This window comes from Zonotrichia albicollis, chromosome 2, assembly GCF_047830755.1.
Source record: "Zonotrichia albicollis isolate bZonAlb1 chromosome 2, bZonAlb1.hap1, whole genome shotgun sequence".
NCBI lineage: Eukaryota > Metazoa > Chordata > Aves > Passeriformes > Passerellidae > Zonotrichia > Zonotrichia albicollis.
In genome coordinates this window covers 37,507,387-37,534,369 of record NC_133820.1, presented here as the reverse complement: position 1 = coordinate 37,534,369, position 26,983 = coordinate 37,507,387, and the positions used below count along the sequence as shown (strand labels likewise).

General features: G+C 46.9%; 1 protein-coding gene across 3 annotated transcripts in view; it reads left to right on the top strand.

Annotated features, from left to right (window-relative positions):
* The window catches only part of IGSF11 (immunoglobulin superfamily member 11), a 104,688-nt gene that overhangs the window by 15,045 nt on the left and 62,660 nt on the right, over positions 1–26,983 (top strand). Inside the window, exon 1 of one of the 3 annotated variants that reach the window (XM_026792818.2) lies at positions 11,938–12,087. The exons of the other annotated variants lie outside the window; for them this stretch is intronic. The gene's annotated coding sequence lies outside the window, so the exon portion shown is untranslated. Of the gene's footprint in view, positions 1–11,937; positions 12,088–26,983 lie in introns of those variants that run through there. 3 annotated transcript variants of the gene reach the window in all.

The window sequence follows — 26,983 nt, the reverse complement described above, 5'->3', positions numbered from 1 at the left end:
GACATTTCTGGGTGATTGATGATGTGTAGGATGCAATGCAGAAACAGGCGGTCAGTTTTGGGGAAGGAAGAGAGGTTGTCCCTGCTGACTTGTGAGATCTAAAATGGACCTCCTTGGAGCAGAGTCAAAGGAGTAAAGTGTTGTTCCTCATGCCAGTGATCAGAAGTGCACCCAAGCCATGCTGTGCACCCAACCCCCACACCAGACAGACCATGAAGACCAGCCTGCCAAATGTGTTCATCGATGTCCATCGGTGCTTATATGCAAGGAACTTGCATTCATGAGAGGAGGGCTGCTTCCAAAGAGAGGGTTTCTGGACCTCTGTACACATTGCTTGCCCTTTAGGTGATGGTCTAGATCCCAGTCTTGTACACATGGAAATCAGTGGGAGAGTTTCAGCTTCATGTGGTTGGGAAGGTGAGGGAATGTTTGTCAGGCAACAGAAAGGAGGGCTGGAGCTGGACTAGGCCTGTGTGCTGCAGGGAGGACTGGGGAGTGCCTGAACTGTGCTTTCCCCAGTATATATTCCTATTTATTGATCCATGCTCCTCACCCACCTGTCCTCCTCCATGCACTGCACTGTGATTCCAGCCCCAGGGCTGGAGAAGATTCTGTAGGAAAAGCTGGCAGTGAAATTCTTAATATTGCACCAACAGTCTTCTCTCCTCTTTCTAAGGCTTTCAGAACACTAATCACATGAAATACATCCAAACTTATTGCTCATCCTTGGCACCTTTTATGACCTCAGTGATGAATGTTAAAACATTGAAACATTGAAATTAAAAAGCAGTCACCTGTACCAAACAAGGTAAACAGCAAATGGTCCCAACAGTCTGCCACGTGCCGTAACACACCGTAGGAATGCCTTTAGCAGCAAAAGAAGTAGCACTGCATTAGGTTTGCAAGGGCGGTGGTGCTATACCCCACAAGGGCTGTGGCACTCATGTCTATGACAGGAACAGCATCAAGAGACTTCTTGAAGTAATTGCATCCTCAGTATTTTGGGACCAGAGCCTGGCCAGCTCTGGAAGGTGGGAGATCAAAGGCCACTTCTGAATTTGGCTCACTTTCATAGAGCCTTGGGACAAAAATGGCAGAAGAGGTTGGTTTGAGAAGAAGTGTGGCTATGTCTCCATCCAGTGGCTTGTGCCAATGATGACGAGTTGGCATCCCACAGAAATTCAGTTTTACATGGGGTGCTCTCCCAAAATGAACATGTGGCAGATGCGAGGCTGCCTTCTTAAAGCTGACTTTTACAGAGGTCTAAGATGTGTCTTATCTTGTCTTGTGCCTTTCTGTGTTGTTCTGTCTTCGGTGTTACAAACAGAGACTTATTAATAGTATCAATAAAAATATAATATAACAACAATAACAACAATAATAATTATTATTTACTATTTTACACTCCTGTGGGAAAGACCCTGGTTATGCCAAGTGGTTCTGCTGTGACTCCAATGGGATGGCGCACAGTCGCAGACCTAAATGGCTGTGGCCATATATCACGCTCTCTGTGTCTCTCTCACAGTCAGCCAGGACAAGTCAAAACAGGCAAAAGGAAAGAAAATAGACAAATTTCCGCATCCATAGCAGCTGGAGTGACCGCCAAACAGATGGGCTCTTCCACCCCGATTATCTTAACCTCCTAAATATAGAAATACAGGCTTTTTTTCCCCCCTTCTTTTCTATTTTTTCATAAATTTAAATTACCCGAGGGGGTGGTGTTAGCTCACGCTAGGGCAGTGCTAACAAGTGCAAATAGAAGTCATCTGCTGACAGAGTCAGATCGTGGCTTCTGCTCATGACTATCCCCCCACCCTGCCCACACACATTTTTTTCCACTGGAAGTGTGGGGAATGATAGGGGCTGAAGCCGTCCTGTCTGTGGGGTGGGGGAATGTGAATGTGTGTGTGAAGAGGCCTTTATTTCAAAATCTGTCAGTACTTATGCAAATACACAGAGTAAATAAGCAACAAAGAATATGGTTAAGAACTACACATCCTTGCCTCCTCCTGCAGATGGTTTGGTGAGTAGATGGGGTAGCAGTGCTTTGAGTCACTGGAGGAGTTCACAGCTATTTTGGTTATCATTGCACAAGCACACTGGTAGATATGGGGTAGAAAGGTGCAGGGTCTGCTTTTTTATCTTGTACCAACTTGTGTTTTTTTGCAGCATGCAGAGAGATTGGAGGGATGTCTTCTGGCAGTAGGCTGGTTGTGCCTGAGCAACCTCATCCTTTTTGTTCTGCAGTAGTTGACATCAGCAAAGCAGCAGCAGGGAAGTGCCTTGTGTGATTTTTTTTTGACTTCTTTTGCCGTACTGAGGACTTGGATAGGAAAATTCTGATTTTTTTTTCCGGTGGAGAAACACACCACCTCACCAATGCTGTGTTTTCCATTCATCTTTCAGATTACTTTTGCTCTTTCTTGCCCCAGGGGCTGCATTTTGTACCTGTTATCAGGCTTTTGCTCCCTGACCAGTCTGGGAGAGCAGGTGGCAGGAGGAGGTGCTGCCTGCACAACATAGCAGAGGACTGTGAGGCTGTGTCTGATCCCTGCCCTGTTCTACACTTGCAGGGCGGAGAGTGCACACACCTGGGTCTTGCTTTCCCCGCCTCTAGGAAGGGAATGAATGACAAGGGCTTGTTTCTGGTTGTTTCAGAATGCTGTCAGGGAAAAACATTGTGTTGGTGCTGTATTACTGCTATCACTGTAACCATGAACCAAGATATATAATGAGGATAAAGGTTAGGAACAAAACTGCCCTGACTTGGGGCCCAGCCAAGCAGAACTGCAATGTTTTTCCCCTTGTCATTATGTACAAGGGTGTGTTGTGCTCTGTGGATGTATCTGTGCTACCATCAGTGCAGATATACAAATAGACCGTGTGTAAGACTTCAGAGACTCTGTGAAGAGGTTCTTTATCTTATGGGCTGCTCTCCATGTAAGGCTAGCACATAGTTTATTAAAGCTTCCAGGGCTCATTTTGCTTGTGTGCTCATGCTTTCCTGCAGAAACTCAAATAGCTGCAACCTTAACCCCAGGTGCCAGAGTGCCATGTGTACTGCCGGGTTCTGTAGGATTTGCATTCTCCTTGGAGGCTTCCCACATACAGAAGAGGTCAACAGCTTTTAGAGGAGGCTGGCTGGGGAAAGTATGGAGTTTGCACTGTTGAAGAAGGTCTCTAAGAATAAGTTGATCCAGCAGCTGGTGGGTGACAGAACTGCAGGAGATCCTGCCTTGGGGCAGAAGGATGAGGTTGGTGGTTTCCTGAGGTTGCAGTGCAGGGGATTGTTACCCCATGTCTCTTCAGGGTAGAGTGCTTCTCTTGTTACATTGAGGTCATGCAGAGTGGCTTGTCTGAACTGTGAAGCACACAGATGCTACAGATACTGGTTAGTGAGGCGAAAGCAAATAATACATCTAGAAGCTTCCCCTGGAAATGGTTTGTTTTTAACATGGTGGTGATCATTCCACTGATAATAAGCCCAGCTGAGGCTGTGCTCAATATTTGCACTGTGTCCCCTAGAGCCTGGGTCAGAAAAGGGCTTTGCAGCCTGGATGCAGTGGCAGACCTGTGCTAGCTTCCACACCTTTGCTTAGGGCTCAGGATAAGCTCCTGCAGATACTGCATGTAGGGGATCCCAGTGACAGACACCTGCCTGGCTCTGCAGCAGAGGAGCTTTGGCAGGGTTTCTTCACTCTGATTCACGAGTGGCTCCCACATACCTGGCTGGCACAGCACAGGGGCACTCGAGCATCTCCATGCTGTGCACTTGAGTGCTCCTGAGCAGCAGCAGCTCAGGGGTGCAGGCACACCCGTGCTGGCCCTGCACCCTGCCTGCTTGGCTCAGCTGCCTTGCTCAGGCTCCCAGCCCTGCACGCTGGCTCTGTCCCTTGTGGTGGCTGTGCCCCATCCATGCTGCTGCAGCCAGGGCACTTGGGGCTGTGCTCACCCTGACAGAGCTACCTCCACTTTTCTGCACCCAGGGCATGGGTAACCCACAGCCAGCTTGGATCCTCCCTAGGGACTCAAACAGCATTTTTAGGTTTTAAAAATATAATGGTATTGCAATCTGAGGGTTGTTGTGCTGCTTGTGTTTAAGGATGCCTGGGTATTTTTAGTTATGCTTTTCACCTTTTCTTGCCTCAGTTTCACTCTTGATAAATGTTGTTAAAAGTCCCCCTGGTTGCAGTTGTAGCCCTCTGAATAGTTGTGATTTTCATTATTGTTATCCTCTCTTTGCTTTGAGTCACTTAACTATTTTGCTAGGTTTGAAAGAGATTGCCTGGAACTTTCCTATCCCTGGGTTCTAGCTCAGACTGGTTTTGCATGGAAAATTTAACCCTCTTGTCTCCTATTTTTGAGAATAAGTTGGGGGAGCAAATGGGCTCCTGCAAATATGAAAAGAGAAATGTTTTCTTTTGAATGCTGCCTTTCCACTATGTTGTGTAGCCAGGCCTTGAAATGCAGCAGAAGGGTGATCTGTGTGGTTTTTGTCACCTTTGAGACAATCCACATGAATTAGGTTAGATAAAGAGCCTTTGAAAAATCAAATGTGATTGTCCATGTGCTCAGCAGAGGCAACACAGAATTCATTGAAGAAAAAGCCTCAGAGTTTTCACTCCTTGCAGCTTCTTTGTGTGAACTGGGACAAACCCAGAGCACCCCTGCAGATGCCATCAGCTGTCACTAGGAGCAGAGAATGGACCCATGTCTCCCTTATCTCCTTGGGACACTTCCTTTGTCATACTTGGAGGTGGTGGAGAAGAAAGCCACCTTCCTCATGCCCAAGGATTGAGGGTGCTGGTCAGGAAGGTGAGCAAGGCAAGGGTGTCTGCAGCCTGAGGAGCATGGTGAGAATGGGAACGCACTGAAGGGGTGGGGGGAAGAAGGGAGGAAGCAGAACCATATGGGACTGAATGGAGAAGGACTCCCTGGGAGTGAGTCACATCAATGGGCTGCTCCCCCAAGCTTTTTCTGCTTCAGAAAATCACCTCTCCCAGCTTCTCCTGGGGGAGACAACAATCACCCAGAGGAATTGACACTGGGAGGCTTTATGAGGGTTCTTTTGGCCTGGTGAGGCTCAGTGGAGAGGGGCGCAGGATGAGTCTGGGCCTGCCTGTGTCACATTCCAGAGGAACTGAAAAACTAGAAGAACTGAGCACCCTGAAAACCTCCCTAGGGACTCAGCAATTCTATCTTCAGTCTGGGATTTGAGGGTATACCACAAATATAACCTACAGTCTCACGTTTATTCTAAAGCCAGTAAAGCAGATGATTAAGTATAGGCTCAGTTTCTGTCTATCCTGGAGGTTGAAAGAATCAGGGAATAACAAAAGTATGTGATTTATTTATTTGTTTGTTTGTTTTAGTACATAATCAGCTATATTTTAGCAGTGCCAGTGGATGTGGCAGCTGTTGCTGTTGCTTTTCTGGCAGCATCTGGGCTGAATACCTGAGCTGTGTTGATACTTGAGTGATTAGACAGTTTGTTTATAAACTGTCTTGATGAAGGCTGGTACTTGCACCACAGAGGTTAAACAGGAGGTGAATTAACATAATATGAAGGTAATAATGATTAATAATTGCTACATTAGTAACAAGAAGCAGCAATGAATTTTTAAAATTGGGATAGTTTAAATTTCTGTGAAGTAGATTGCCACTTTCATCCTTTCCCTCCAGGTATATTACATTTCTGAAATGTCTCCTGTCCCTTCTGTGCTGAGACTCTGCTTATCTTGGCAGTGGTCAAAAGATGCTTTTGGGGCAATAGTGTTCTTCCTTGCTTTTGTTTTTGTTCAAAAGAGTGGAAGCTGAGGACAAAGCAATCTCTTGTCTGGATGTGATGTGTATCTTGGAGAAGCTGTTTAACCCAGCCTTTTGCATGGAAATGAATCAAAGTACCTGAACTTGGGCCTCCAACCTACAGTAATTTAGCAGGCTTTTGCTCAGAATCCATAATTCAGAGACAAGATAGATGGTGTACTTCAGGGTTTGGGCACAGAGCCACCTGTACAGCATGAAGGAGAGGGAAGTTCCCAGGGCACTTTCCTCCTGCCTCTCACAGTACCTGGGGCTGCAGCAGGTTGGTTGGAGGAGAGAGGTGAAGCTGCTCCAGTAGCAGTTAATGGCATAGCATTATTCCTCCCTTCCCACTCATCCATTGTGGAGAAAAGGCACTAAGGCCTGTGAAACATATGCTGAGATCACCATGCTTTGTCAGCTCCAGTGAGCTGGATCCTGCTGCTCAGCGGGGTCTGTAAATACTCTTTACTGTGCAGGGAAGCTGTGGGGTCTGGCTGTCCTTGGCTGCTTGCTCCTAAAGGTTCTTCAGTTGCAGAAGTATTTGGGAGATGTCTATTTGCTGCATGGCATTCCTGGGAGCAAGGAGGAAAATTTTCTACTTAGCTTTCCTGGTTTCTTGGTGTCAGATTTTGACAAGACACAGCACCCTGTGGTCAAGGTTACTGACCACATTGACAGCAGGTGCAGGCAGACTAACTCTCTCTCAAATGGAAAGGGATTTTTTTCCTTAAATCATTCACCAAGTGATTGTGAACTAAGAGTGAATTATTTTCAAATGGATCATGAATTGAGAGTAAATAATTTTTTAAATGGTGTGCTGTGAAACAATCACAGATAGTAAAAGGGACACCAGGCATTGCCTGGAGATAACTGAAATGCTTTCTCTTACAAGGATCAATAGCAGCAAGAGATCCTCCTTCCCTTCCCTTCCCTTCCCTTCCCTTCCCTTCCCTTCCCTTCCCTTCCCTTCCCTTCCCTTCCCTTCCCTTCCCTTCCCTTCCCTTCCCTTCCCTTCCCTTCCCTTCCCTTCCCTTCCCTTCCCTTCCCTTCCCTTCCCTTCCCTTCCCTTCCCTTCCCTTCCCTTCCCTTCCCTTCCCTTCCCTTCCCTTCCCTTCCCTTCCCTTCCCTTCCCTTCCCTTCCCTCTCCAGGTGCTTTACTTCATGTAAGTAGCTATTGAATATATGGCTGGTGCAGCTGTTAATTCCTTGGGGAATACACAGCTGGAGAGAATGTTCATTTCTCTGCAGAACACATTAGTTTGTCCCAGTGTGCAAGCTTAGCTTTTTAACCCAAGCAACCTCCCTCCCACATCAGTGAGCCTTGAAAAGATGTACTTTTGTTCTGTCTGTCCATGACATTTTATACTTTTCTTTAAAATGGTTTAGATAAAGACTTTCTTAACTACTGGTGGAGTTGGAGAATGACAGACTTCTGGGAAAATGAAGCTTCCCTGTGTTTGTCCAAAGTTCTACTTCCAAGAATGTTCCTGTTGTCCATTAGATAGCTAAGAAACAGAGTGAATGAGAAACATAGTGAGCAATTACTTACTAAAGTGGAGGGAGAAGATGGGCAGGACAAACATGGTTTATTTGTTTCTTTAATCCTTGTTTTTCACAGTTCCATTTTGAATATCTGCCCTGTGGATGACCTAGGCTAGCCCAATTAAAAACCAGAGTTCAGTGTATCGCTTCTTTTTTCTTGTGGCCTGTGATCTTATCCTCTGATAATTGAGCTTTGGAGTAAGTCCCAGTGAATAACTCTGAAATTCCAACACCAAAGACAAAAAACAACACCAAACCCCAACTTTTTGTGTTTACTCATGACCAAAATAGGAATATGCCAACTAAAGGTCACTTTTAGGTTCTACCTTTTTTCAGTGCCCTGGCTAGACAAATCATGCATGGGAAAGGGATATCATCAAGATATCTGGGGAGAAGTTTCCCTTCCTGGTCAAGCCTGATCCAGGATGGAGACTGGGATGAGGAGAGAGAAGTTGACCTGAGATGCTTGGCTCTGTAGGACAGCTGCTGTCTTCCAGACACTTGTTGGAGCTGTTCACCCTGGAGAAGAAAAGGCTCTAGGAGGAACTTAGAGCGCTTTCTAGTACTTGAAGTGGGCTACAAGAGATCTGAGGAAAGATTTTTTATGAGGATATGTAGTGATAGGACAAAAGGTAATGGCTTCAAACTGAAAGGGAGTAGGTGTAGATTAGATACTAAGAAGCAATTCTGTACTGTGAGGGTGGTGAGGCACTGCCCCAGGTTGCCTAGAGAAGCTGTGGGTGCCCCTGGAAGTGTTCAAGGCCGGGTTGGATGGGACTTTGAGCAACCTGATCTAGTGGAAGGTGTCCCTACCCATGGCAGGGAGACTGGAACTGAATGATCTTTAATATCCCTTCCAAACCAAACCATTCTATGATTCTACCTAGAATTAATTTTGACTGATAGAAGCACAGAGTAGCACAAGCACAGCTGTGAAAATAAAGCCACAGGTTGGCTTGTAGAATTTCCTGTGATTGAAGTCATAATGTCTCCTCTTAATTAATTTAATTCTGGTTTAATTAATTGAGGGTTTGCCTTGATTTATTCGGTTGCTGAATTGCTCACTCAGATGGCTTTTGTGAAGAGCTGCTGCATTTCCTTGCACAGACTGGAATGTTGTGTTATAATGTAATAATCAAACACAAATTCCTGATGATACTATCTCCCTCCTCTCATCTTGCTCCACTCCTCCACCAGGGGAAAAAATAATTGAAGAGGAAGGAACGGATCCACAGGTTCTAATGCTTAAAGAAGAGCAAGACATTTCTTGGAACTTGATACCATTTTCACATTGAGTTATCAGCGTGTCTCTGTGCCAGTCTGCTACAAGACCATGGGCACAAGGCCTTATTCCTTGCGGCTGCTATTCTTCCATGTGTAATGTGGCTCATTTGAGTTTGGGATGTGGTTTTGGGATCATGAGCATGTCAGATGCCCAGCCGTACCGCATTTGCTTCTCACGGGGCAAGTTACACAGGGCGCTCACCAGCAAAGGGTTTTGTTCTCCCTTGTTCTCCCCCTTCCAGCATCCACTTGTGCCGTGTATGTGCTGGAGAGCGTCTCCCCCCTCCTCCATCCTTTTCCCGATCCAAAGTCTCCCAGCGATCTTCTTGTTGTTTGTGAGGAACCAGCAACCCTCCTCCTCCTCCTCCTGGCTGGGAGCAAGGCCCTGATTTCCATTTGAATAGCAGCCTTTCTGCTGAGGCTTCCCCACGGCCCCGGCGAGCGAACAAGGAGCCCAGTGTTCCTGGACACGGGATGTTCAGCCAGCCCTGACGGCCCCGCTGTCCTCAATGCGGCTTTTCAGCCCCTCCGCTGAAGCCCGGGGCGCCGGGCTGGTGGGGGACAGCTCCCGGCCCTGGGCAACATGCCATTCATTTTAAGCAGTCCCAGCCTGTTTCCACTTCTGCCTTTATGGTCTAGCAGAGGCTTGTTTGAGTTGCAGCTGGTTTTCGTGCGGCACCAAGGTAATGAAAAAAGGGAGGGATACGTCAGACTGGAGTGGTAGCAGGGGATAGGATGAGACGGGGTCCTTTGCCAAAGGCTTGAAGGATGAGTGGGATGTGCATAGGGGTGAGTCCATATCCTGGCCAGGGCTTCTCTCTCCTTAGCTCATGCTGATGCTTCAGGTCAAAGCTGACCTGTGCCTTGCTCCTGAAATTCCCTTCTAAAAACCACGTCCTGCCATGCAGCAAGCTCTCTGGACTGGCTTTTGTTTCCAGACATGCAGGTGCATGTCCCCAGCTCCAAGGTTTTGGGGTAAAGGCAGGACAGAGGAGCAACATCTGACCTGCCCTGGAACTGCTGAGAGTGGGCAGAGCCTCCTGCCCCATCCTACCACTCGGAGCCTTTGTAAGGACTGCCTGCACAGTGAACTTGTTGTGGGGTTTTTTTGAGTTTTTGGCTAATTTTTGTTGAGTTTTCCTTCTAGATGATGCTGGTGCAGGTGTCATGATAGATTCCACCCTCCATCATGGGGAAGCTCCATGCTTCCCAGCAAGGTGTGGAATAACTTGCCCACTTCTCCTACTGCTTTTAGCATCTAGGAGCCCTTGCTGGCATGAGAAACCCCAACTGGCAAGCCATGAAGGAGCTCCAGACACTGCAATGTCCCAGTCTGACTGTGGGTGCTGCTTTTGTGAATCAGTTTTTGGTTTTTGGTTGGTTTTTTTTTCCTCTGTGGGCAGAGGTAAGGGATTCCAGGTTTGTTTGTGTTCTTCCCCAGATAGTGTCACACTGATGACATTTAAATTCAGTGGAGCAGGCACAGAAGGGGCAGCAGCAGAGCAGGCTTCCCTCTCTGCTGCTGTGGGAAGAGCCAGCTGGAGCGTGGGGACAGTGATGAGGCCAGGCAGACCTCTGCCAAGGCTGGCAGCAAACAAAGCCCACTACAACCGGTTACAATGTGTTAAATTGCTAGTTCACAGCACACATGAAGGGGAAACCTTTCTCTTCTGTTTGTATGGGTAAATTGCTCAGAAGGTAAAGGTAATCATTGCTTCTGGTAACATAAATTTTAATGTAGCTGCACCCTTTTTAGCTTTTTTGGTTCTTCCACTGAGTAGTGTTCATTTGTTGCTTAGCTGCTGAGTTCCTGCAGTTCTGATTTCCCTTTTTTGAAGAAGACCTTGATTCAAGTGAGCTACACCCCTCTTGAGCACACAAATGCAGAGGTCTGGAGGTCTTGAGGATATGCAGAGGTCTGGAGGTCTTGCCTTCACCCCCTCATCTTCCATCCCATCTTGGCAGCCTGATGGGACTGGTGGTTCAGGAGCGGCACTGAACTCTGCAAACAGAGTGGGGCTCATTCAGGTTGGTGGTGGAGGCTTGGAGCAGGCCAGAGACTGTTTCTCTGCTGCCAGTAGAAGCACTGGAAATCCAGCATTCCCTACTCCCTGGGCTCTGGGGTTGGTGCCCTGAGTGGTGGTATGAAGGATGCTGCATTTATTTTCAACTTTTGGGAGGAGTTATTTGTAATATAAAAGGATGGAAATTACTGTGGAAAGTCAGTCACAACTTCTTTATTAGAAGAGCACTTCTTGCTCTTTGCCTTGAGGAAGAAAAAGGGATGTTTCCAGATTTCTCTTAGTGGCTGCACGCTCTGAGGCAGCTCAGCACTTGGTGCTCTTCGAGGCTATAGGGGCTGGAGTGCTCTTATGCTCAGCTCTTCAGCTGGCAGCCTCCACAGACTTCCCTAGGGAGCACCACGGATGCTCAGAGCTCAGCAGGATCAGACCTTATATTAACATTACCAAATGATGAAGTGCAAGGCGCCCAGAGAAAAATAAGTTTGAGTCTCACTGGAATTCTTGGACTCCTGTGACAATTTTTGAGTATGGAAAATTCAGGCAAGTTTTAACACAGCCAACAAATTGTTGAAGTTTTTCTGGGGTGTATGGATCCTGCATTAGGGGACCTTTTTACCAGATAGCTTTTGAATGCTGCACTCCCTCTTACAGAGTTTGCTTTGGTGCAGCTTCTGGAACTTGTTCAGAGAGAGAAGCTCCAGTTATGTGTAAGAGATAATATGTAACTAAGCTGATATTTTTTCTTTATTTTTTTTTTTTTTTACTCAGTGGAATTTGTTGGGAACTCAAGAAGAGAAAAATACAGATGCTTGTGTTACTGTAATATAAATGTCACAGATGAATAGGTTTCTAAATTGTGACATTTAGGAAATAATATCTTGTCTTTTTTGCACTTGGAGAAGACTATAATTTCAGTGTGAATATTTCTTTGTATTTTTGTTTTTTAAATTTATTTTTAGAAGACTGTTTTGCTGGGTATTGAGCATATAAAACCCTGAGATGATGTTGCTATGAGAACCTTCAGCATTTCATTTCCAGATTAGGAGTCTTTAGCTATGAGACTGTCACGATAGTTCAGCTCAGCTTGTTGCATTTTAGTTTTATGAATGAATCTACACAAGGTTATCACCTGGGTGACTTGAATGACTCTCAATTAAGTAAAAGGAAATGCAGAAGTTACCCCCCAAGAAAGCCCAAACCCAACAGTTTCTCTAAATATAAACCCCTCTAAATTCAGCTATAAATATGGTTCTGGAAACAGCTCAGTGTTTTCTCTTGACAGCTGCATTCTGAATTTACACTTCCTCTGCTGGGAAGGGAGTATCTCTTCATGCTCATCTCTGTGCAGTTCAACAGGACACATTCTCTAAGAAAAGAAACCCTTCCCAAGATGAGCAGGCTCTTCAGCTGCACGGTGATACTTTGACTCAAGGTTATTTACTTTTCCTCCCTTTTAAATTTTTTTAAATTACTATTTTTGTGACATTGGCATCCAGTTTGTTCCATTCCCTGGGGTTTTGGGGTTTTTTTTGTCTTTTACATCCATAAAGAAGCAGAGCTCTGGGGGCTGTTTGTTGTGCCTCTTTTACTTTATCACACAACCTGCAGTGACTACCATTGAGAGTAGGAGGTGAGAGAGAACAAACAGTTCATGTCTGTTAGGATTTTGTGATTTTGGTAACAGCGTGCTGCTTCTTTTAGATCCAGGTAAGTTTGAACAGCCAGGGAAGGAGAGGTGGGTTCCACTGGCACAGCAGGTGTATTTCTCCAGCACATCCAGGACCCTAGCAGCAGATGCTGCAGGCTGGCTCCCAGCTCACTCTGCCTGCCATGCTGGATGGGGTGACTGGGAAGCTCCAGTGGACTGGCACTTCCAAGTCTGCATCAGTGAAGTAAATTTTTCCATCAGAAGCCATTTCCTTCCCCACAGCACCTTCCTGGCTCTCTTGCAGGGAGGATGCTGTGGCAGCAGCCACTGCTGCATCTCAGTAAGGGTGTGCAGACAGCTGGCAGCAAGTCACAGGGAAAATGCCTTCTTTCTGCAGGGGTTTAGTTAGGCTGTGAGTTACATTAGCAGAGAGGGCATACTTACCATGCCATAGGGTGGGCATCAGTCAAGCTGGGCATGAAAGGGCAGGAGCTGCAGGGTGTGCAGGGAGACTGAGCTCCCCAAGTCTTGCACAGGCTGAATGAAGCACAGCACTTGTAATGGTGCACCTCCAGTGAGTGAGGTCGCAGGCTGCACCACCAGAACTGTGCTGGACCTCTAGAGAGGTGTGTGAGTGCTCTGGAATCCTCTTAGACTGGATGTGGTGTGGGCAGTGTGTGTGCAGCTGAGTGCACTTGTGTGGTGGTCCTGCTGTCCTACAGGGTCAAGCTCTGTTTAAACAGTGTGTGAGGAAATGTGGTATTTGAAAGGTTGCTTTGATGCTCTGAGTGGGCTTCATGTTGCCCACTGAGCCCGTGCTAGAAAACTGCTAAACATTGTGTCATCTGTCCTTGAAATTGCCTCATGAGCAAGGCAGTGGGGATACTGCTGGGCAGGAAGGGGGGACATTGGCTGAGCTGTGTTTCAGGAGGCATTTTTCCTGCTCTTTCCTTTGCCATTCCTCACAAAGAGTCAAAACTGGATGGCAAAATAGGAAATGGATCCTCCTCAAAAGTGCCATCCTCAAAACCAGCACCAATTGGAAGGGAGTGTGCATAACTTAGAGTGTGCAGCAAAGTGCCTGGTCTGGTTTGTTCTGTGCCTGAAGGCTGAGCAAGCAGCTCTGAGTGGAATTATATACAAGTGCACACACGTGTGTACACACTCACAAACACAGGGCTCTGCATTTGCCAGTAAAAGTGCAGTAACCTGCACTCTGCATATGAAAGATCATCTCTGTGCTAAAGGTCCATCATCCAGGGGGAATTGTGCTGTCAGGAACTACAAAGGAGAGAATCATTGATATATACATTGCTGGAAAACCTGAAAGGTTGCAGAAGCAGAACTAACTGTGCTGTTTAGGCTTCTTTTTCACATTTTTATTTATTAAAATGCTCTAGATGCAGAGTAGTTCTTCTCATTATTTATAACTGTCGCTGCTGCCTTGAAATGAAACTGCTGGCACTTTGATAAATGTGGTGAAAGCTTGTCTGGTGTCCCTGCCACTTCTCTAAAGTGCCTCCTGCGTCCTCTGCTGAATTGCTGTTTCATCAGTTTGGACAGCAGTGTTCCTCAGCAAATTGCAGTAAAAGTCTAGTTGCATCATCCCCTGCTAATGGAAATGGAGCAGGAGGGAGTGAGCCTGTGCCATGAGCATCCTGTAAGTGCTAGGCAGAGCAGGAGCAGGAGGAAGAAGACAGCCCTGCTGAGCCCCACTCACCTCTCCATCCTGGTCAGTTTGGTGGGATACAGGCTTTTGTTCAGGGTTGCTGTGAGCATGTCTTTCTTTTGCCTTGTGCTGACAGCTGGGATGTCATTCCTGTTTGAATTGCCTGTGCCCAAGGGCAAAAATTAAGTTGTTCCAGCCCCTCCTTCCCATCATCTCAATGACCATGGTGTCAGGACAGTCAACGGGGCTGTACTGGGCTGTCCTGATAGCTGAGTGCAGGGAGCTTTTAAAAAGCTTGAAGAATGCAAATCCTCTGAGATCAGAAAAGGCTAAAGTCCTGACATTGAAAAATCTAGTGATCAAAACAAAGGGAGAAAGTTTGTTTTGCACAACCAACCAACCAACCAACCAACCAAGAAACAGCAACAAAGAAGAAGCCTCTCAAAACCTTGACTTCTCCTTTGAGCAGAGGGACTTGCTCTTAGATCATCTTGCTAAGCAGAAGCTGCACTTGTGCTGAAGCAAGCCTGTCAGGATGATGAGGCAATGGAAAGCTTGCCCTGCAAGGGGAGATTAAAAGAGCTTGGACTGTTTAGCCTGAGGAAAATGGTAGGGGGAGTATGAGAGTGCTCTGTAAATATGTTAGCAGGTAAACAGTGTGAAAAAGGAAGAGTTTTTAAGGCTAAGGGAAGGTGTTTGCAACAGTGCAATCAATTATGAGAAATCAATTGTGGTAATCTAGTCCAGGAATTAAACCACAGTTTCATTCTGTTAGGTGGGGGAAGTTTGGAGAGCAGCTTCCAAACAGAACAACAGGAACAAAACTCCAGACAGGCTTTATCTGTCTGTGAAGGGGATTGTATTAAGAGGGCTGGGCTCTGTGTGCCAGTAAATTCTGTTCTATACTGTTTCCTGTATTTCTACTCCCAGATTAACTATTTGGGCTTTTGTATGAGATGTGCATAAATAAAAATCATAGATTAAACTGAGTGGTTTGCAACTTCAAACTAATTAGTTTGGGGTGTGTGGTTTTTTATTTTGTTTTTTTTAATTTGGTTTTTCTTTTTTTTTTTTTACTTTTCTTTTCTACCATCTTTTCAGAGTGTCCTTTTGACCCAAATATGCCACAGCAGCGTTTCACCCAGTGCCCAGGTTTCCCCTTCCTTGTCCTCAAGCCGTCTCACTTTTGTGCAAGCTGTTTCCACCAATGCATAGCACAAGTCAGCACTTTTAGGGGCTGAAAGCTATTTACCAGCTAAGAGGGCAAGAGTACAAAACTATTTTCAGCTCTGTGACCCACCTCAGCCAATTGGATTGTGTCTGGTAATCCTATTTGGTGGAGATGGGTTCACGTAACCTGAAATAGTTTCTGCTCTTTGCCTTCACCTCCAGTGCCTACACAGCAGCAGGGCTGGGGTGCCTGTGCTGTGAGAGCTGACCTCCAGAAGGGAGAAGGGCAATGGGAGAGCTTGGGCTGAAGCTCCTTTCCAGGAGGCTGTCTCTTTTTCCCCACTGGTGTCCCGTGGGGTGATGCCCCTGTGCCATGATGTGAGGTTGCTCTCCACCCCTGTGGAATCAAGCATGGATATGTCTGGCTCTGACCTTCTTATTACCAGGCATCAGTCTTGGCTTCTCCCTTTGGTGAGGAGCAGTATTTTGGATTGCTACTGCAGCACTTTCATTTTTGCTTGCACTCCCACCTCCTAATGGTCATGTGTAGCCTGGAATGGGCAGGAAGGAATTAAGTCAGATGAAGAAAAGGACATCAGTATTCTCTTACACAAATCACTTCCAATGTGTAAAGTATTTCAAAGTAATGAAAAATCTATTGCCCAAATTAGGCCCAGAATAGATACTGCTATTTAGCCAAAACTTTCCAGACAGGATTTGTGGCTCTAGGGCTTTTATTGGTGCTGTAACTAAACAATGAACTTGCAGGATCCTTTTTTACTCCAGTTTTACTTTGAAGAAAGAATTGTGAAGTTACACTGTCTACTTGACCTTTTTTGCTTTGTACCTTGCTGTCACTTTTAGCCCTGATGACAGGAGTCTCCAAAATACTGCATTTGCCAGAAGTCACCAAATCATACAGATTAAGAGAGGAAACACTACTGAGGGAAAGGAGGTCCATAATGTGGATTTAGGCAGAGTCTTAGGCATAAGAATATCCAAGCCAGCAGGCTGCAGGAATCTAGGCTTCAGGGCTGCTACTCAGGGATTCCTTGAGTATTTAGGATGGGGGTGGGCATGTACAGCTGAATATCTCTGAGCTTGTACAGGACTACAGAGCAGGAATGTTGCCGAGTTTTGTGGTTACCAGTTATAGCTCAGCTCAGCTGAGGCACTTTCTGGCCTTGGTTACTGCAACTTTCATCCCTTTGATTGATGGAGACTACCAGGCACACTGAGCTGGGCTCACATGCCTGCCTCCTCCCTCATCAAAAAGGAACAACTGTGGGCTAATCCCCTGGGCAGCCCCAATGGCAGTGAGAGATCCTGTGCTCTCCCTTGAGGGGTAAGATGAGATGCTCCCTCTGGCACAGCTCCCACAGGTGCTGCTCAGCCATACCATGGGTCAGTGCTGCTTCTGGCTTGTGCCTGTGCTCCTCAAAGCTATCCCCCTGATTTCAAGGAAATAAAACTTGGAATAGCAGAGGCATGTTCCCTGGAGGAGTGGGAGGAATAGGAAGGCTGAGTATAAGGTGCAGTCCGGTGGGAGAATCACAGAATATTCTGAGTTGGAAGGGACCCACAAGGATCATCAAGTCCAGCTTTTAAGTGAATGACCCATACAGGGATTGAACCCACAACCTTGGCATTCTGGGGTTATTTTAACACCAGGGTCTAACCAGCAGAGCTCTACTCAAGGTCATTTTCCTAGCAAAAGCATAAACTGGAGCTTGTGGTGTGTACTAACCCAGTGTCAGCTCAGGCATGGGACTTTTGTTGCCATGGGTGCTGGACCAGGCTGAGCCTGCCTCCCAATGCTGTGTGTGGTGAGCCTTTGTCTGCCCTGTGATGCAGCAAAACAGTTGGCAAGTGTTGTCAGAGACCAGTGTATGCAGTGCTTTGCACTGCTTTTGACAGTGTTTTTCATCATGGGCCATTGCAGATGCTGAGTTAAGCCTGGCAGCAAATCCAGGAGGTGGGCCAAGTGTGCTACAAGCTAGGGCAGGCTGGGGGGCATGAGGAGTCACCCTTGTGGAGTCACAGGATGAGCAGAGCAGGGGCAGACTCCTGGCAGTTTCCCTTTCTTTGCAGCATTCAGACTCAGCATTCATGGCACGATGGTTTGATCACTCCAACCTGCAGCTTCTCCCTCACCTGCCCTCCTGGCCTGTGCAGCAGCAGCAGCAGCATGGGAATGAAATGCTTTTCCTGCTACACAAATATCCAAAACTAGTCTGGAGTTTCTCCCTTTCTCCCCCATCCCAGTATCCTTGTTCCTCTGTCTTTTCAGGGATCATGTGAGTTCTCCCAGAGATATTTGGCAGTGACGTGTGGTTTATTGTTGCGTCTTTCTTCTGCCTTCTCACAAAGTAAAACCTTTTTCTTCTTTCAGTGTTGGCTCAGCAAGGGCATTGGATTTGGATCCAGCATGAAGATGAGCAGCCAGCATAAAACCTGGGCGAGTTTTTGGAGTAAATAATACACCCAATTCATCTCACTGTGTCATTTGCACTAGATGTCTTGGAAACCAGAGCCTCAGTTGGACAGGCAAGCCTGCACCAACTGGAATTGAAAGGATCCTTCCAGCCTGAGTGCTGGCAGCCCTGGAGGGATTTCCTTCTAGGCTTTCTCAGTTTACCTGGACAATAGTCATAAGCGTAGCCTTTCTTGCACATGCTTTAATCTCAGGTTTCAGACTGTCTGTTAGTCATCTGTAGGGTCAGGAGGGCATTTCTCTCTCTGATCAGTATGGCAGATCTGCTGCAATCTGATGATCTGATGGGGTTTTTCTTCCTTCTCAGTACTTTGGGGGACATTTTACTTTTTCAAATTTCTGGGCACTTTTTCCTAAAAAGTTCCTGCTAATAGTGAAGGCAGAACATTGCAGGGTGTCAGTGGATGCTTTATGTGCATTCCTATCCCTGGGCACTCTGCAGTTAAAGCAGCCCAGGACACCAAGGGGAGGGTAAAGTTTCTCTTTGTGGGACCTTTTCATATCAAAACGCCCATTGCCAGGCTGCCAGAAATTACATGGTGTTTCCAGTCCTTCCTTCCTATTGACTGGGATGCAATTCATCCAAGGACTGGCAGAGTGCTCGCAGTCTGTGGTGGGGATCCAGCTTCCTTGGGGATTGCCACCAAGTTTTTCTGCATCCTACTCCAAATGTAGCCTGTGTCCTCAGCCTGCTCAGATCTAAGATCTGCTGCCTTCCCCCTCCCTCCCTCTCTCTTCTCCCTGTGAATTTTGTAATTCACCTCATTTAGTTCAGAATTGCAGCAGTCAGGGTATTAAAAAAAAAACAAAATCAAAAATCTATCAATAATATGTGTTTAGAAACAAGCCTCCAGGGTGTTTAATTAAAGCAAATGTGATGGGAGGCAGCCAAAAGGCATGTGTGGTGTGTGTGTGTGCACAGACAGCTGCCATGGGGGAGCAGCACGTGTGTATGTGTGGGTGAGACAGGGAATAAAAGATCTGGTTAAATGGATCCTTTCTATCTGAGCTCCAAATATAATGTTCTTAAACAAGGAACCCATGAGAAAACAACAATCCGCTCATGAAATATTGGAAAGGCTTGTGCCCGGAAGAGGTCAGCAGCCTGGCTCTACAGGGCTAGCACAGCTGTAGGCTGGGGTGCCTGAGAGTTTTGGTGGGGTAGAGACATCCTAGCCAGCCCTCTCCTGGGCACAGGGGCTGGATTTTCCTTCTGGAATCAGGCTGGAAGGCTGATGGCTCTCACCTAGTTTGAAAGAGACAAAAGGCAGGCTGGGAGAGGGATGTGTGGGCTTTTCTTTTACCTAGGCTTTGGTTGCTGACAGAAGTGGAAAGAGGAATAGAAACAAAGCTATGAGTTTCAATTCCTGCTTTGTCCCTGGCATCCATAAAATCTATACCTCTTTCCTTCATGAGCTAATTAGCAGCTGGATATCATAAGGACCTGATTTTATTTTCTTCTTCAGTTACTTTGGAAGACACAGAGAAGCCTAGGTGTGCTGGGGGAAGTAATTCTGACCTACTAGACCTGACTTTTCTTTTCAAATCAGTTTCATAGAATCATCTACACATTATGTCCATTTTTTTTCAACTTGTGTTCTCTATTTGCCAAAAATATTTAGCTTCTTCCCTTTCAGAGCCCTGCAGAGTCCCGTCTCTTTTGCCTGCCTCTGTTGTCCCAGAAAAGGGAGGCAGAGGACCCTGGTGCTTGGTAGCTCTCCCTGGAGCCCTCAGGGAGAGTTGTCCTTTTCTGGGAGCTGAGGGTGTAAAAGGGCCGTGTGCCTGCAGAGCTCAGTGCTGGCCGCAGCGGGTCCCGTAGCGAGCAGCGCTCCTGCTGCCAGTGGTACAGAGTGGGGGTGCCACGGCTGTGTGCAAAGCCAGCATCATTCTCCTGTGCCTGATGCCCACTTAAAAACAAGGGGGAGCAGAAAAAGTGGTTTTGTTTTCCATCTGAAATAGCTTCAACAAGTCACCGGCCCAGTCCCTGTCAATGCAGCTGTTGTGTGCGGCCCTGGGATGAATGAGTGGCTCTGTTGTGCTTGTGCCCCAGCAGCCATCAGGCCCACAAGGGCTCCTCTGAGCTGGGGGCTGCTGAAAACCAGAGGATGTGATGGTGGGAAAGGATTGCCTCAAGGATGGTGATTTGCCATCCATTGCAAATAGTCTTGCAGTGAGAGGTGTAGCTGTGGCTGCTGCTGAGCTTCTCAGCCATAGGAGAGCAGTGAGCTGTCAGACTAGCTGAAATAAGAGGAATATTGCATCAAGGTGTTTACCTAATGATGGCGGCTTTGTAGTCTATGGAACCTGCAGTCCTGTGCCTTCTCTGAAATTCAGGTTGGTGAAAAGAATTAGGGTGGAAAGGCCCATATATTCCATCTGCAGGCAAGAGCAGTGCATCCTGTAACTTTACATTAAGGACTTCCAGCTGCACTTTTGCTGTCAGGTTTGGCGACTGCACCGCCTTTCTCTGGCTTCCCAGTGAGCTCTAGACTGCCTCAATGTGTGTGGAGCCATTGAATGTGTTGAGTTGTAAGGGAGGGTGGCTGCTCTGTTGAGCTCCTGGTTCAAGCTGCTCCTCCACGATGCCATTTCTCTGCCACAGCAGGTAATGCAGGTTCTTATCAGCTCTAATTAATGCTCCTGGCAGTGGTGACAAGTGGCCCGCAGAAGTGTGAATCTAGTTTAAGGAGACTAAGAAGCCAAAAGAAAAAAAAAGAAAGAAAGCCTTCTAATCTGATCCACTATGCTCAGGCCAAGAGATCAGCAAAATGATCAAGCAAGGAAGAGAAACAACTTCTGGCTACTAGATTTTGCATGCCTATCCAGGCCAAGTGCTGGGGGTAACTATTAAATGATTGTAGCACACTGAACATCAATCTTGTAACAAGCTTGGATAATACCCTCTGGTGAATTAACAAGGACTGCTGATATCTAAGTGCTTTTCAGCTCTGTGTTGCCAGGAATAAGTCTCAATTCTGGGGGGCCTGAGTTTCTCCTCAATCTGAGTTTAATTCCCTCCCATCTGCTGTCTGCATTTCCCGACGATCCTCGCCCAAGTAGGGCACAGTGTGTGTTTTGAGGGGAGTGGGGACATGCTGGGCTCTCTGTGGGCTGACATTTCCCAGTCAGAGAATTTCTGCTGTGTGGGGATATCCATGGTCTGCTGTGGTCTTTGTGCCCCCGCACAAGCAACTGGGTGCTGCCTCAGCTGAAGCGTCCTGGGAGCCTCTGCTGAGGTGGCTCTGCTGGGAGAGCAAAACCGTCCAAGCTTGTGCAGTCTGGAGCAGGGGACAAAGGCAGTCTCATTCCCACCATTGCTGGGAAAAATGGGGATAATTATCTCATTATTCCTGCAGCCTCCACAGCTCCCAAAGAATGAGTAACTGGTGTGCAACAATGCCTCTGCTGTAAATAACGCCCTCAGCACATTCCACTGAAGCAGAAGATGGAGGTATAAAGCACTGTCTGCCCTCAGACCATGATCACAATCAGCAATGGGACCTTGGTCCACTGAGCTTTTAGTTTTGGGTTGTTGTTTTTGTTTTGATTTGATTTTTTTTTTTTGAAGTGGCGCAGGGAGCTCTCTGTGGGCTTTCTAATGTTTTATTTATTAAGTCAAGGGCATGGGTGCATGTTCAGTTTGCAATGGTTGGAGATGTGCAAGAAGCCTGTGTCACCCTTGTCCCAGATGTGACTGGCATCTTCACTCAGAGGGCAGGAAGGGAGACTTGTGTCCTGGCTATGCCAGTGCAAATCTGGGGAGTGCCACTTATTCCTCCTGGATCTGTCAAAATGAATTTTCCTCTTTTGGCATCCAAAGTGTCCCTGAGATCCTTGTTTGGAAGGAGGCAAGACTAGGGGATAGGAATAGGAGAAGTTTTGCCAAGGTTCATGCAGCCTGCAGAGATCTAAGAACGCTGGATGCCATGACTCAGGTTTATTTGCTTTGCCTTGTTTAAAAGGTGTCCCATAAAAAGAAATAGATGCTGCCATCAGGAGCAGAGAAGTTTCTTTTGTCAAACTTCTGCATGTTTCACTGATCCATTGCTGGTTTGTGGAGGATATTGCAGTGCTGCTGATGCCTGTCCCATTATCCGTGGGTGCCTGAAATCTCCTGGAGTACATTTGTGGTTTTTTTTCTCTACTTGTTACTCACATGAGAAATATCAGGAAGCCATCTCCCAGGTTTTTCTGGAGTGCTCCTGGAAGACTGAAAAGGTGTATCATTAAGTTTCTTCATCCTTGTCTGAAAATTGCACTGACTTTCAGGAAAGAAGATATTTTGCATAGTGTTTGTCAGGCAACCGGGTTAATTAGGTGTTAACATAAAGCAGAAGGTGAGTTTTCAATGTCTCTTTTAGTTTCCTTGCTCAAGCTTCTATTCTGTTGGTTGTGATGTGACTATTTCATTAGCTCACAGAAGATGACTTTGGCAAAAATTAAGAAGCTGAGATCTAATGTTTCTAATGTGTCTTAAAAACAACTAAAGGAGAGGTGTAAAAAACCTCCCATCCATACATTAATGTTCACTTAGGCCTCAGATTATTGCCAACCCACAAAAACAAAAATCCAAGGACCTAAGCAGCCCTTCTGGGAGCAAGACTGGTGTTGGCTGGCACATGAGCTTTCTCTGTGCCACCACTGTGCCCCAGCTGGGCAGAGCAAGGCGGGTGTGGATGCTCCTTGCAGAGAGGAGAGCAGAGCCAGCTGCAGGGAGCCAAGGCAGCCCCCATCGCTTTGTCCCAGGCTTTGATGTTGACTTGCTACAAAATTTGCCTGCCTCCTTTTCCAGCAGATAAAACTGGGAAGGGTGACTGTTGCTCGTAGTGAAAGGAGGCAGTGTGTGAATTGGTGGGGATTGTGCTTGTGCCTCTGTGAAGTGCTGGATGGATGTAAAATGTCTTTATTCCCTGTCTGGTCCCAAACCAAAAACCCTGTGAGGCTGTGCAGAGGAGGGATCCCTCTTCCTTGCAGGCAGATCATCTGCAATCCTTCCTGCCAGCAGCCTCTGCTGCTCCCACACTGAGCCAGCAGCTCAGTGGTATGTTGGGGCTGGCTGGCTCCAGGCAAGTGGTGGCTTACACAGAGGGTGGAGCTTTCTGAAATCCTGCACCTAACCTCGGCAAGGACAGGCTGTAGGCAAGCAATGAGTCTTCTCCATCTTTGCCACACCATCTGTCTTCTTCAACTTTCTGTAATCTTTCAGCTGCTGGATTAGAAATTATCACTATGCAGTGCTGGGCTAAATCCAAAGCAGGGCTCCTCCTTCAAGTGATTGAGGAGAGGAAAGTCTTGCTGAAATGTGGTGTATCTTCCCTCCTCCTCAGGGCCCTTCAGGGTCACACCTGCCCATCTTGGAGCATCCTGGAATGGTTGAGCTGGATTTATGCTTTGTGTTTTGATATCTTCCCATGCCATGTGCAGGGGTAGAGGGGATAGCACTCGTGATTTAGCTGGACAAGTGCTGGGACAGGAACACAACTGCTAATTTCTTCTCTAGTCTGACCTTTGCTAAATAACATGCTCAATGCTGGTGCACATGTGGAAGAAGTTCTGAGTCCTGCACTTGCTCATTATCAGTCTTTCTGGAATCAAAGGAGAAATTGATCTTTCCTCTGTGTTTTCACAAGCCCAAATATTTCGAGGAGTGAGACAAAATTCCTTCCCATATACTGTTTCTAACATCCACGTTATCAGTGTTGCATTGTCAGATGTCTCCTTGCTGCTTTAAACATTGTGCCTCTTCTTTCAGCATCAAAGGCATTCTTTTCACAAGGAACACAAAATGGGGTGGTATGGCTCAGTACAGAGCGACTGGTGCAGGATGCTGCTGACACTGGAGCAGGTTTAGTGCCTTTGTGCCACAAATGCATCCAGGACTCTGGAACACAATAAAGTAGCTTTTCTGCCCCTACCCCATTGCTGGCACTGCCAGTTTTAGCAGAGTGAGTGCTGCTAGCTTTTTCTTGAGGTTTCCCAGTTGTATCTTGTATCTGGAAAAGTATATAGGGACCTGTGGTTTAAGCACCTGTCAGTGACACAGGGTATGACATCTGCCTACCTACAGAAGTGCTGCCACGCCAAGGGGCACAGCACATGCCCAGGGTCCCTCAGTCTGGAGAAGTCAGTGTGCTGGCTGGCATGGTGGGGAAGTAGGCAGTGAGCTGTCTCAGTTGGAGGACCCAGGGAGATGCCTGGTTCCTCATGCCAATCATAAGCCAGCAGTATTGCATAAAAGGGTGGTGCAGCGGGGTATAGGCATTATTTTAGAATGTGTTTTATTAATGTTGAAATTTGAACCAGAAGAGGAACAGCTTAGTTGGTTATGCAGTACCAGAAGGAATAGGGAGCCATTAAAATGTATCTGGGTGAGCAAAGCTGGGTGCACACAGAGGCAGCACATCTCAGCAGTGAGAAGGGGTCCTTTGGTAGCAATTATTTTTCTTACAGAAGCTGCACTTTTGTTGCTGCTTCATGAGGTGCAGTGCAGAAAGGATGACTGCCTGGAGGGTGCTGCTGGGAGGTGAAGCTGTGTGCAGTTTCCTCAGGGAAGCAGCAGCTCCTTTTGTGAACCATTGCTCTGTGTGTGCCCGTGTTAATGGTGCTGAGTTGCCACTCAGTGTCATATGTCCCTGCCTCCCAAAAGAACCTGCACTATGGAGAGGGAACAGAGAGGGGAAAGGAAAGCTGAGAAGCAGGGGATTTACAGGCTCACAGGGAGGTGATGGGGACAATGCCTACATGAGATACTGCAGAGAGAAGTAAGCTCACTTGACCTTCTATCTGAGCCTGTGAATGAAAGCCATGAGATTGCTTCAGTGCAGCACTGGGTATAGGCTCATGCTCCTTGCAGCTCAGCATGCCAGCCACAGCTGTGCAGCTTCATCCTGGCTGAATCCAAAGCACTGCTCTTCCTTCAAGGGATTCTGCCTGCAATACTCCAGCTAAATATACCCATGGCGTTGCAGGTGCCACCTTCTGCTTATAACCCTCCCCTTTTCCCAAAGTGCAGCCCACCTGCAACCCACCAAGTGTGTGTTTGAGAGAAGGCTACTCAGGCTGTTCCCTAAATGAGTAAAATGGCTCTAATGTGCACCAGCTGGTCCCATCACCTTCAGATGTAATTGTTTAATGTACATGTTGTACATCAGCTTAGCAACTTGACAGTTGTGCTGTGGCTCACAAAGGAATCCCAAATATCGCAATGCAATATTGCAGCATGACTGTTTCTCCTGAACTGCACCTCTAAAAAGAACAGTTAGGCTGAAGATCCCAATTTCTGTTTCTTTGCAAGGTTGAATATTCCCATGCTGTGGACACCTTTGTTGTCCTAGCAGATGGCCTGCAGAGTGTCAGTGTTGGGAAGTCACTTGCTGCAGTGGTTGGAGGACTAAGTTCAGAAAGGGGGTGTTTGCCCTGAGGAATGATCCCCAAAATTGCTGATTTGGAGAGTCCCTTCTATACACTGCAGTTGTTTGCACACAAACCTATCATCTATTCTCCTGGGATTTGCTGTTTATATGGAGGAGAACAAATAAAGATTCTTCTGCAATTTCAATGGAAGCCAGGGAGCTTTTAAGCAGGCAGAGCAGCTACTGGCATTCCTGTCTCTCTGCTGAAGAAATGGGCTGACTGCTAAGAGAGATGTGAGATGTCACAGTTCCTTTTCATCCAAAGGATGAAAAACACTGTACAGGCATTTAAGCTTTACAAAATCTCCCTGCAAGGTGTAGGAGGAATTTTTTTACAGATGGAGAAACTGAGACAAAATGCCTTGCTACTGCTTGATCCATTCATTACTGAAAGAATTGAGGACAGAAGTTGGGACACCTATTCATAGCACTGACCACAAGGTCCTCTCCTCCTGTCACCTTGGGAGGGACATAGCCCATGCAGCAGTGCTCCTGGGAGGGCTTTCAGTGTCTACTTTAATCAGGAGACTATATTGCAGATGTGTCCCCTCCATTCTTGCAATGACATTGTATCTGACCTATATTTCTTACAGATATTTTGTTTCACCACTCCATTTTTTAGTATGTCAACCTGCAAGACCCATCTGTATGCGCTTCCCATTCCCTATCCCTCCCTGTTTTCAACCTATGCCAGTGCACTTCTTACTGGAATCATAAAAACTCTCACCTTGTGTGGGCTTTTTGTTATCCTGCGTGTGGTTCTGTGCTCCCCTTCCGTATGGCCCTGCCAGCTATAGCACAAACAAAACCTGTCTGTGGGGGAAGGGAGCGGGCTGGGAATGCCCATCCTCTCGGGGACACGGCTGATCCTGCATGTTGTGAATGAGAGATGCTACTCTGTCCTCCCTTCCTCTTCCCTGCAGTGAGCTGACCATCTGCTTACCTTAATGGACTAGAGATTAGTCTGGGGGTTAAGTTATCAACATAATTAACCTAGATTTCTCCTCTACAGCTGAGGCAATTTTTGCTTATCTGCTGCTCAGGTGATGTTGTGAAATTCAGACGGCTCTCGAGGAACAACAGAAACTGGAGCAATTGGAGGGGAAGACTTTCAAAGTTTGAAATTACTCTGAAGCCCCCAAGGCACAGAGATGAGAGATGATGAAGTTTGTACAGGATCCCGCATGTTCTCAGCTATGAGAACGGTATTGAAGAGAAGTCTAATATATTATTAATACTGGCTGTTCCTTACGTGGAGGGCTTTTCAGGTCTATGTCTCAAACCAGGCAAGACTCATTACCTCTGTTTATGGAAAGCTGTTCCTAGAACAGATATAGAAAGCGAACAAATTGAAAATATTACATCCCTGTGTTTCTGTCCAGGTGACTTCTGTCGTGTACCTGTGGGACACTTCCCAGCCTGTGCTCAGTGGTTCAGTGACAGGCTATCGTTCCATACTGCAGTCATGTCTCACCAGAAACTCTCTTCATGCTGGCTTAGGATGCTAGAGCTAATGTGACTCTACAGCCATGTGTGGGTGGCTTTTATGCTACATTTTCCTTGACAGTAAAAGATTGCAGTTGCCACTTCAGAGCATCCCTAGCTGCCTTTCCTGCCCTAGATTCAGGCTGTGTTTGTGGATAGTGCTATCGGACTTATGCTCAGGCAGCCTTCCTTTGCAGGGCCCCAAGTTTCAAAGGGCACCAAGTCCCTCCACACACCCCCGGGGTTCTTCTGCCCGTGGCCACGGCATTCAGGCCATGTGCATTTGCACTTGGACTCAGCAGGCCGTGGGTGGGGATCCCTTGCAGAGGCTGTGAGTGTGGGAACGCTGTCTGACCCATCCCCGCGGGCACTTCCCGTGCCAGAGGACGTGCCACTCGAACGATCATTGTAATTACCGTCCTGCAAGCTTTTAATCCCTTGGTTAAATAA